This window comes from Crinia signifera, chromosome 1, assembly GCF_055691185.1.
Source record: "Crinia signifera chromosome 1, ASM5569118v1, whole genome shotgun sequence".
In the NCBI taxonomy this organism is placed as follows: domain Eukaryota; kingdom Metazoa; phylum Chordata; class Amphibia; order Anura; family Myobatrachidae; genus Crinia; species Crinia signifera.
In genome coordinates, this window is record NC_139217.1 from 14,145,752 (window position 1) to 14,158,714 (window position 12,963).

A 12,963-nucleotide genomic window follows, 5' to 3' on the forward strand; every position below is an offset into this window, starting at 1 on the left:
ATGACGATGTGAAATGAATACATCGAAAAAGTTGCATCTATATATATATATATACACGAGTATAGTAGCTGCGGCACTGGGGACTTGAGAAATAAAACAACACAGAGCCTGTGTATAGGTGACGTTTCAGCCCTTACGGGCTTTTATCAAAACCTCTTACATTTTATCAGTTATATATTAAACATTAATAAACTGCAGTTTGCTAATATTATAACAACCTTGTTCTGCGTCTATTGCTGAATTACACTATATGTCTGCGGACAGAACATGTGAACCTTCTGTAGAATTATATATTACAAATACCTAAGTTACGCTCGCTGTATTTAGCACATTTAGTTTATAAACACAATAGTCCTTTGTATAAATGAGTTTGCGGAGTTTCACAAAAGGCATTAATCCCGCATGAAAGGGGTTGTGATCAGGTTTCTGTTCTTGGTGCCTGGAGACTGCGCCACAATTACAGTATTGGCTGAGTGACTGCAGACACCAGGTATTTGTTCATTACTAACAGTAGTCTCATATTCACGTATGAAATGAAATATACCTTACAATTAATCACCATCTAAGAACACATCCTGGGCACAGGACTAAGCAGCAGTCTCCTATCAGATTACACACCAGCCAGCGCTGACCGCTTATACAGCACATGAAAGGATCCAGGTAAAACACGCTCCTATTTTACCTCTGTAACTATCTTTCATTTTAACCTCTTGCTTGCTGTATATTTAAGGAAAAAGCAAAGGCATCCACTGGGAGCTCTTACCCTGAGCAGCCATCTGTTCATCTGTGTAAATGCTGCATTCAAACATACATGCTTCATCATTAACACAGAGATTCCTCTTATTCTGGATATTTATTATGCTGTGTTATACTTTCAGTACAAAGCTGACTTCCTTCAGATGTGTCCTCTTACATCTAGCATTTATATGCCTTGTAGTGCACCCTGCAGCCCGTGGCCTTTCCTGTCACTGCTGGGCATTGTAAATCATACCCTGCTGTATTAATGTACTGTAAGTCACATTTGAATGTACTAAGATGCTGGAAAAGCCAGAGACCAGGGGCAGATTGGCCCACGGGAGACCGGGCCATTTCCCGGTGGGCCGGTACTGGTTAGGCCGCTTTTTCCCTGTCTGGGCCGCCGCTCTCCCCTGGCTGGGTCGCGGGCCTTGGATTGCACTACCACAGCGGTTAGTGCCCGCGGCCGCAGCCATCTACTGCCCAGTGCCCATAGTCAATATGGCCGCCGACGGATTCAGCGTGCATGGCCTCGAGCAGCGTCTCACCGTAGCTAGGTAAGTGACACCCCCCTGGCCAGCTCATTACCGTGATGAACCCAACCGCCCACCCCCACTCATTAACGTGACACCCCCCGCTCATTACCATGACCCCAGCCGCCCCCCCCCTCCGTGGGCTGCTTGAGAACCTTTCCCGCCCCAGATTTTGTTTCCAATCCACCCCTGACAGAGACTGTAATAACACTCACCAGCTGTTTTACGAAACCCTACTGCACATTCATTAAATACTGATACTGAAGTTTCCATCCTAGATGCCCCTGATTGGCTGTTGGAACCTGTCATATAGTAATCAATAGACTTGAACAGTATGTCATGAATCCAGAGCTGCAAATGCGGATTACATCCTTTGTTGTATGAGTCCTTTATTTTCTATAGTACACACTGTATCCGTGGTGGTGCTAAAACGCACATGCAGCTTTTCATACAGTGAGATCGCATCCAGTTTATATTTGCTCAACTCAACACATTGTGCCGCACCTTCAGCCACCATTTTTTCTATGGTACAGTATGGCGTTAAGCTGCAATGGACACTAAACCGCCCGGTGGTTTAAAGGTGCACGCTCAGCATTTCACAAAGTGAGTTACATTTATATTCAGTAATGTTACTTACTTTCTAACTGGACAATATCATGTGCAATTAATTCTAAATATTTTTGCACTTATTTATTTAATTAAATAATTTTCTATTTACTTGAATCCATTTGAAGCCACTATAACAACATGAAGGACTCAGGTACTTGTGGATTATCACGGCTCCCATCGCATGCCATATATAGTGGCATGCGATGGCATGCGATTGGATGCGATTTTTTGCAATGCGATGCACATCGTGGGAGCCGTGATAATCCACAAGTACCAGGACTCATTCTATAACACAACACTACTGAGGCTTATTTTCAACACAATAGAAAAATGTTTCCTTTTCATAACTATAGAGAGTGAACTGTGCACACAGCTCCATTGGAGCGCAGACAGGGGCAGGAAGTAATGAGATTTCCTGCCAATGGAACGCACGCCAAGCGTGCAGGAGTGATGGTGCACGATGGACACAGGAAAGAACTGGATACTGTATATGCAACAGGTAATATTGTTTGCATTAAATGCTAGTAGTAGTAGTAGTACGTTTATTTATAAGGCGCCGCAAAGTGTCCGCAGCGCCGTACATAGCAAACAAAAAACAAATGACAAGGTAACGTACAGGGTGTGTTGAAAAATACAGTATAAATAGGGGTATAGCTGGTAGAAATAAAATCAGCATCAGTTCAGAAGTAGGTGTCAAAATTGTCGAGGAGACTGAAGATGAAGTAGAGGAAGGGAAGAACAGGACAGGAGGACAGGTGAGGTAAAGAGGTAGGGTGAGTACGTGAGGAAGGAGGACCCTACTCATAAGAGTTAACAGACTAAAAATAGGTTGGTGGACGAACGAAAAACAACAGGATAAGTAGGAACGGAGGGGAACGGAGGCAGGATAGGAGGATCAAAAGAGGTTAGGAGGAGGGATAGACTAGTCGAAAAAAGTGGGTTTTGAGGGAGCACTTGAAGGAGGTAAAGGAATCAGAAAGCCTGATGGGTGGCGGGAGGTTGTTCCAGTGCAGGGGGGCAGCGCGAGAGAAGTCTTGGACACGGGAGTGGGAGGAGGTGATTAGGTGAGAGGTCAGTCGGCGGTCAGCGATGGAGCGAAGAGGACGGGAGGGAGTGTGGATAGAGATCAGTGAAGAGAGGTAAAGAGCGGTGGAGGAGGAGAGAGCCTTGTAGGTGGTGGTGAGGAGTTTAAAGAGAACTCAGAAAGGAATGGGGAGCCAGTGAAGAGATAGACAGAGGGGGGAGGCGGAGGTAGAGTGGCGGGAAAGGAAGATGAGCCTAGCAGCAGCGTTAAGAATGGTTTGGAGAGGTGCGAGGCGGGTGAGAGGTAGCCCAGAGAGAAGGATGTTGCAGTAGTCAAGGCGGGAGATGACAAGAGAGTGAATGAGAATTTTGGTCGCGTCAGTGGAGAGGAATGGTCTGATGCGTGAGATGTTGCGTAGGTGAAAGCGGCAAGACTGTGAGAGAGCACGAATGTGGGGGGGTGAAAGAGAGGGAGGACTCAATGATGACACCGAGGCAGCGCGTTTGGTCGGTGCAGGTGATCTCGGTTTCACCAATGCTGATGGAGATAGTGGGAGAAGAGGGGATGTTCGGGGATGGAAGATTAGAAGTTCAGTTTTAGCCATGTTTAGTTTTGAGGAAGCATTGGGTCATCCAGGCTGAGATGGCCGTGAGGCATTCGGAGACCTTGGACAGGAGTGAAGGGGATAGGTCGGGGGAGGAGAGATAGATTAGGGTATCATCAGCATAAAGGTGGTAATGGAAACCATAGGAGCTGATGAGGGTGCCCATGGAGGTGGTGTAGAGGGAGAAGAGGAGAGGGCCAAGGACTGACCCTTGGGGAACACCGACTGGCTGCGGGGTAGTAGGAGAGGAGGAGCTCGGAGTGGAGACGGAGAAGGAGCGATCGGAGAGGTATGCTAACAGCGGTGTGACATTATGTATGCAAGTTGTCTTGGTGCAATGATTGGCTTTAATAAGGTTTTTTGGGGGCTGTCATATGATGTATAAGGTGAGCCTTGGGAGTCTTGAATTTACTGTCAGCTGGAGAACAGTCATAGCTGATGTCTTGAGAAAGGTTCGCTTAATGACTCCAAACGTCGTCTGTGCTTGAAAAATTTTAATGGAGAAATAAAAGTTTGGATTTTATTGGATCACAAAGAAGTCTGGTGAATGCGCTCGGTGAAAGAAATTTCACTCTGGATATATACACATCAGTCAGCACTAGTCTGAGAATATGTGTGAAGCCCAACTTGCCCTTAATGAAGCTTTTAAATCTTGGAAGCGCTCCCAGAACTTGACAATGCAATCTGCATTTTATTTGTGTAAATCACAATATAATGCATTGCTACAGCAAATGGGAGACCACAAGCTAAACTATAACAAATATCACTTCCACATGCGCTGAGACAAAAATAGTAAACTTCTTTCTACTGTCGCTTGCTCAGAGGAATTAAGTCTAGTTTAGCAATTCTTTCCTTACACAATACGAATGGATATTAAGATATGATGGTGAGGACATACTCCAGATATTATATATTCTACACTGTACTCTCAGATTGACATCCATATGGCCACAAAACCTCCTTTTGGTCCCGTATTTCTTTACCTCAACTCTCCGATACTCACAAACAGATCCTATTATCCCCTGTCACCGAGCTTCTGTAGAAGTTATTTCTGTAATTAAAGAACTTAAGGCAGGAACGTCCCCTGGCCCAGATGGATATACCGGTGACTTTTTTTTAAACTACTTCAGTTGTTTCACCTCTTGAAGCTCTTTATAACAGTCTTCTAAATGGCCGCCCCTTCTTTTTTAATGATGGTATTTTAAAAGTTTTGTCAAAACCAGGCAGGTATCCCACACTTCCAGGTTCTTACTGCCCAATCTCTACTAAATTTAGATTAGAACATTTTTACTAATATTTAAACCAAAAGATTTGAACATGTTGTGCCTTCATTGGTACACTGTGTAAACTGTGATCAAATTGTGATCAGTTTACACACTCTGAACTAAAATACCTAGGTATTGTATCACCCCCATCTTTATCTACTGTTTCCCTTTCTGTGTGAACAAGATTTTTCACGTCACACAAAACTGGATGAATATACCAAAAATGGAAAGAAAAGGGAATCTCAGCTGTCTTTGATCATGGAGGTTTGATTTACTCTTTTCAACAATTACAATCGAAATTTGACATCCCTACTCAATTTTTCTTATATTTAAAGTCCCGACACTTCGCATTTAGCAACTTACCTTCACATAAGATTGGACTTCTGACGACTTCATGCCCCCTTCAATTACTATATACACTTACCAAAATATCTAGATTTGAACTTCGATATTTATGTTCTGAATAAATACCATGTCATTGGAAAAACGTTGGGCTCCAGTGTGGTAGTCTTGGTCCAAAAATTTCCCTGACTCTGACAACTCTGCTCAAGTCTTGAAATTTTTTCCTAAAACTATGAAATATCTATGTTGTGCAAGATTACAGGAAACTCATTTTATGTTCCTACATCGAGCATATTTCTCACAGGCACAAATAAAAAAAAATGTTATCCATGAGGACACAGGAAATTGCCCAAAATATAGTCATGCAACAGCCACTTTTGCACACAACTCTGTCTATGGCATTGCCCCAAGGTGAAACATTTTTGGCTTAAAGTTCACTCTTTTGTCTGACAGATTACAAATTTGTACTTTAAGGGGAGGGGGGGTTTGGGAATGCTTCTGCACCAGATATATATAGGTTGGTTATTGTTTTCCCCAAAGTTTAGGTTTCTAAGTTGACTTACAGTTTGACTAAGTTTGGGGGTGCTGCCAAAGACAATGGTTTGATACAGAAATAGCAGTTTTATCTGCAAATAGAGCAGTCCCATATTAGTGTCGCTATTTTTCGACACCTAATCTCATAGCGCTGCTCAGTAGTACATCCGTTGACAGTACAGCGTATTTGAAGGAAAACAGCAAGTGTCAAATATAAAGAACCTTCACTAACACAATAAGGGTCACATAGCTGTCATAGCAATATATTTGCAAATAAGAACAGCTTGTTACCAACCCATATAAAATACCACTAGATTAACAGTGGAGTGAACAAACAAAACGAGTTTGCATACCTGCTTGTCATTAATAAATAAAAATCCTATTTTGCCATAGCAGTTTTATCTGCCAATAGAGCAACCTTCTACAAGTGTCACAATACAGACACCTAACTTATAACGCTGTCTAGCAGTATACCTGCCAATAGCACAGCGCACCAAAATAAGGGTCATATAGCTGCCATAGCAGTACACCTGCCAATAGAGCAGCATATCACCAACCTACATCTAATATTACCAGACCAATAGTGGAGTGAGCAACAAACGGGCTTGTTATAATTTATAAACCCTGTGTACAAATTGAACTGGGACACTATAGTAGCGTCAAAAATAACAAAACAAAATTATCTACACAACACGTGCTTCTCATCTCATTTTTTATTGTTCAATGTTTGTTAAATGTCTATATGTGGTTTATATTTTCACTTAAACGGTTTTTATAAAGATATTAATAAAAGGTATATTTTAAGATACATTCCCTTTTCTCTTTAAAGTGCGCCAACAAAAAAGACAATCCTTCTCTGTCCCTTTTTCCAGATTACAAATTTGCAGATCTTTTTCTTATGAGAAGTTTTTCTATTACTTGATTTTACACCTTGGAATATCCCTGTTGAATCTACTTTGTTGATTACTGTGGCTAGGAAAATGATACTGTCTAAATGGATATCTACAGATGGAGCCACTCTAATTTAAGTGGCTCTGGGTGCTACGACAGCCATCCTCCGCAGCTGAGATGCTCACACACCTCATTCTCAGCAATGGACGCACAAGCCTTGTGAGACGCTTGCGTGTCCACGTCCTCTGGTACACTAGCGACCAGATACCAGCGGATGGCTTGCTGGCGGATATGATAAGAACAGCCCCATCTTATCTATATAATAAGTTGAAGAGTCTGTGTGCGTGTGTGTGTGTGTGCGTGTCCGTCGCATTGCGGACACACCGCGGCACTCAGAGACACCAAATTCAGCAACAAGATACCTCTGGACCCGGTGGTGTGCACCTCGAAGCCGTTTTTGGGAAATTTCACTTAGAAATTTAAAAAACACCAAGTTGTAATTTTCCATCATTGATGTTCTGGGGAAAAGATCGATGATCTGGGAAACCGTTTGCGAAGGAACAACTCCACACCTGATTTCATTGCTGTCATTGAGTATGAATGACACATTCTAACATTATGGTGAAGGCTTTAAACAATTGGGAAATAATTGAGGATATACATAGACCACACAACACACACACACACACACATACACATTGTAAACACGCACACACACAGTACACCACATACGCACACATAGCACACAACACACACATTTATATGTAGAGCACCTCACACACTTACACATTGGACAGATACACACACACACACACACACACAACACACCACATGCAGTACAATACAAATCCATACACACTACAACACACACCCAAAAACAGTACAACAAACACACAGAACACACACACTTAAACATTGCCAGGATACGCAAAGCACACTACACACACATATATACGTAGCACACATCACAAACTTACACATTCGGCAGATACACACAACACAACACTCACAGTACAACACACACCCACATTCACTACAACACACACCCAAAAACAGTACAATACACAAAACACACACTTAAACATTGCACAGATACACACAGCACACTACACACACAGATTTATACATAGCACACCTTACGCACTTATACATAGGGCAGATACACACAACACACACACATAACATACCTCTAACAGCACAACACACACCCACATTCACCACACACCCAAAAAACAGTATGACACACACAAAACACACACTTAAACATTGCACAGATACACAAAGACACAACACACACATACTGTATATACGTAGCACACCTCACACACTTACGCATTGGACAGATACATACAATACAACACACACAACCACATACACTACAACACACACACAAAAACAGTACAACACACACAAACACACAGAACACAAAAAATAATTAGTTTATTTAACCGTCTGTACCGGCAAATAAAAACTGTACCTAATGTACCGTTTCTACTTTGTTCCCCATATCCGTCTCTCCATTCCTCCAGCCTGTCACTGCGCTCCCCGGCCAGTTGCAGTGAGAAATCTTTGTCCTGGCCAATGCACCCATTGATCAATACAAAGTGGGTACACTGCACTCACCCTGTTAGTTGGATATTAGGCACTGCTCTGCCTTAAGGGTTTCCCAGACTCTTTTGGTTCATAGATAATGTTTGGTCGATGGGCATGAGCGCTGCATGCATTTGTTTGAATGTTATGAGTGTAAGAAGTGTAAGAAGTGTAAGAAGTTGAAGAATAAGACTGAGATGAAGATTTGTCACGTTATAGTGTACAATTTACTCAATAAATCGTGAAAAAAAATATGTGTACATAGAAGTACAATCAAGAAATGAAAGTAGGATTAAAAAATTAATTCTGATTCAAACTGATAATTGTTTGGATGGCGGTGGGTTGCGAAACAAATCTATAGGTAGAGGGGGAATGGATATTGTGGGCATAATTGGTGTTTGGTACACCTACAGGGGGTCCCCAGTTGATGAGAAATTCTCACTACAGTGTCACCGTAGGGGGATTTCCAATTGGGGTTCAGGTGGTCTTTTAGGGACCCCTTTACAATCCCGTTGGTCACTTCTCCTGGAGCCTACGGTCTCCCTAAGTGATTGACTATCATTAAGGGAGACTGTAAGCTCAAGGAGAAGAGACCTACAGGATTGTAAAGGGTCCCTAAAAGACCACCTGGACCCCAATTGGGAATCCCCCTATGGTGACACTGTGACCGTGACACTTTAGTGAAAATCCCATCAATTGAGGGCCCCCTGTAGGTGTAACAAACACCAATTAAGCCCACAATATCCATACCCCCACTTATAGATTTGTTTCCCAACCCACCCCATCCAAACAATTATCAGTTTGAATCAGAACTTATTTTTTAATCCTACTTTCATTTCTTGATTGTACTTCTATGTACACTTACATTTTTTTCACGATTTATTGAGTAAATTGTACACTTTGTAACATGGCAATTCTTTTTCTCAGTCTTATTCTTCAACTTCTTAAACTCCAAACCTTATCAATGCATCCATTGATGATTGTGATGGCTGGATTAGTGGATTGGCCCGGCGGGTGTAGGGAAGAATTTGGCCCATTGCACCCATTCCCAGTTGTGCATTACAGTGGTGCGGGTAGCGTGCGTCGCGTCATGACATCATGTGGCCAGGCCCGCGGACCTGCTCCCACACTCAGAGGCTGCCCCACCTTTTTCGGTAGAGATGCTCGGTGCATATGCTTTACAGATCCCCAGACCTCAGAGACTGCTGCAGGCAGGTTCGGTGAGGGGAGTGGCAGTGGCAGGGAGCAGTGAATTTTTAATTAATTATGGCGGGGTAAGTAACGCCCACCCCGGACCCCACGCACTCAGCGCCTGTAATTACACACCCTAGAAACTGTACCATTGAAAGTATAACAATGGAGGTGTGGCCATGTCCCTTTCTGATTTTGTACCGATTTCTGACCTCAGATGTTGGAGGGTATGTCATACAGTAGGTGCTAAATCTCAGGAGTGGATGTGGAATTCATCAACACATACAAGTTATCAACTCAGGAGCGTTGTGTTTCAAACAACAACACCACACCTGATTTCATTGCCATCATTGAGTATCAATGCAAAGACATTCTAACATTATGGTGGAATCTATAATAAATTACAATCTTAGGTCTTTATCACAGCATACTGTAAGATGACATTTTTCAGCAATTTTGGAAATAAAGAAACCCCAAGGTTTTCCCGGGCAACGCCGGGCGGGTCAGCTAGTGTTAAATATGGTGAAGCAGGAGCTCCTTTCCATTCTATTTCGATAGATGCACTGCATTTCTAGATATGGAGAAAGGGGTATTCAAGTTGTATGCTAAGTGGCAGCCATACTGTATTTATACCACCTACTATCTTCCCATTCTACTCAAATTATGAAAGTCTTTGAAAATATGAAGTGATATTTACTCTGCAATATAAGCTAACAGTTTAGATTCAGTTTTAGTTTGGGAAGTGTTTATGTATTGTACTGATTTGTTCCACACTCCTTGTAGGTTTTGGTTTTTGATATATATTGATCTCACCAATTGGTACTCTCCTCTCATATATAATCTATACATAGATTTTATATGCATGCCCGGCTGTGTGTGTTACAGTACTGTAGTGTACAAGGACCTGACACAGTGCAGTGTGAGCTGTGTGTGTTACAGTATGGTAGTGTACAAGGACCTGATGCAGTGCAGTGTGGGCTGTGTGTGTTACAGTACTGTAGTGTACAAGGACCTAACGCAATGCAGTGTGGGCTGTGTGTGTTACAGTACTGTAGTGTACAAGGACCTGACGCAGTGCAGTGTGAGCTGTGTGTGTTACAGTACTGTAGTGTAAAAGGACCTGACGCAGTGCAGTGTGGGCTGTGTGTGTTACAGTACTGTAGTGTACAAGGACCTGACACAATGCAGTGTGGGCTGTGTGTGTTACAGTACTGTAGTGTACAAGGACCTGACGCAGTGCAGTGTGAGCTGTGTGTGTTACAGTACTGTAGTGTACAAGGACCTGATGCAATGCAGTGTGGGCTGTGTGTGTTACAGCACTGTAGTGTACAAGGACAACACACAGTGCACTGTGTCAGGCCTTTGTGTATAACACACTTCAATGCGTGACACTCCGGGCCCCGCCTCCAAGTCCATCCACTTCATCAGTACATTCGACTAGTTGCTGCACCATCTCACCAGTCTGTACTGCCGCGCCACATTTCTCTGCCTGGTTATAGGCTCCTGTCAGGGTATACTCATCTCTAGTCTAGGGGAAACATCGCACAGATGTCACTATATCATCTTGTAATACTGACACTAATAGTTACCTGGACGTCACATTATCAATGGCTATACCACACACAGCCTGGCAGCCATTGGTGATTACCATGTATGTACCACACACACCCTGGCAGCCATTGGGGATTACCATGTATGTACCACACACAGCCTGGCAGCCATTGGGGATTACCATGTATGTACCACACACACCCTGGCAGCCATTGGGGATTACCATGTATGTACCACACACAGCCTGGCAGCCATTGGTGATTACCATGTATGTACCACACACACCCTGGCAGCCATTGGTGATTACCATGTATGTACCCCACACAGCCTGGCAGCCATTGGTGATTACCATGTGTGTACCACACACAGCCTGGCAGCCATTGGTGATTACCATGTATGTACCACACGCAGCCTGGCAGCCATTGGTGATTACCATGTATGTACCACACACAGCCTGGCAGCCATTGGTGATTACCATGTATGTACCACACACACCCTGGCAGCCATTGGTGATTACCATGTATGTACCACACACAGCCTGGCAGCCACTGGTGATTACCATGTATGTACCACACACAGCCTGGCAGCCACTGGTGATTACCATGTATATACCACACACAGCCTGACAGCCATTGGTGATTACCATGTATGTACCACACACAGCCTGGCAGCCATTGATGATGATTGTACCACACACAGCCTGGCAGCCATTGGTGATTACCATGTATGTACCACACACAGCCTGGCAGCCATTGGTGATTACCATGTATGTACCACACACAGCCTGACAGCCATTGGTGATTACCATGTATGTACCACACACAGCCTGGCAGCCATTGGTGATTACCATGTATGTACCACACACAGCCTGGAAGCCATTGATGATTATTGTAAAGCTGCACCCTCTAAAGCATCGAAACGCGTCAGTAGCCCTATCTAGACCTGACTTTCATCACAATCCCTCCAAGTGTATTGGGACCCTTCTCAGCTGCTGGCCTCTCGCCCTTGCATATTTGGTTACTGTCTCCCAAATTTCCAACCACAGGAGATACAAGTTGGCATCTACATCCAGCTACCAGCAACTACCAGTTGGATTACAAACTGAACCAGTGTACCTACAGCCGTATGAACTTTGAGGACATTTGCTGTAATGCTATCCCAAGGGATTGGAATCCTCTAGCGGCATTGGGTAACTATCAGCCCATCCTGGGCATTATCGGTACCACCATCCAACCAACAGAGAGCTAAATTCCAGCATCAGCTGAATCAGAACTTGCCCCCTCCCCTATTTTTTCAATTCCATATCCTAGTCTGGTCCAATTCCACCACCTGCAGTACCCAGTGCACTTTCCATAATTCAACGGGTTCAGTTTTTTATCTTTACCTATATGTAAAGTTTTTTATTTTTAATTTATATGTTTATGTATCAATTTTTAAATTGTTATTAAATTTACTATTCGTTTCATCAAACAAAGCGCCACTTCCCTTTTTGTTTTTGCTACTTGCCTACATGGGATTGACAACCCCAGTGTCAAGTGGCTGCTATTAGCGAAACACCCCTGGCAGCGCCTGCCCGTGCACCCTAGGGAGCACATATTTCTCCTTTTTCATGTTATACTCATCTCTAGTCTAGGGGAAACATTGCACAGACACTAATAGTTACCTGGACGTCACATTATCAATGGCTGTACCACACACAGCCTGGCAGCCATTGGGGATTACCATGTATGTACCCCACACAGCCTGGCAGTCATTGGTGATTGCCATGTATGTACCACACACAGCCTGGCAGCCACTGGTGATTACCATGTATGTACCCCACACAGCCTGGCAGCCATTGGTGATTACCATGTATGTAACTGGTTTACGCTGCGGTATCTCTCCCAGTCGTCGCTGCTGCCAATGATGATGGATCTCCCTGTGCAAAGGTCACGCTTGTAACGGGATTACAGCGGGGCTTTGTCTTGTGCACTCCGGTGCACGTGGAGCTGCAAACAGCATGGAGGATGTCACACACGCTCTGAGGCACACGATCACTCGGGGACTTCCTTACAGGAAAGGAAACGCTGCCAGCAGGGTCAGGGGTCTCTGCCC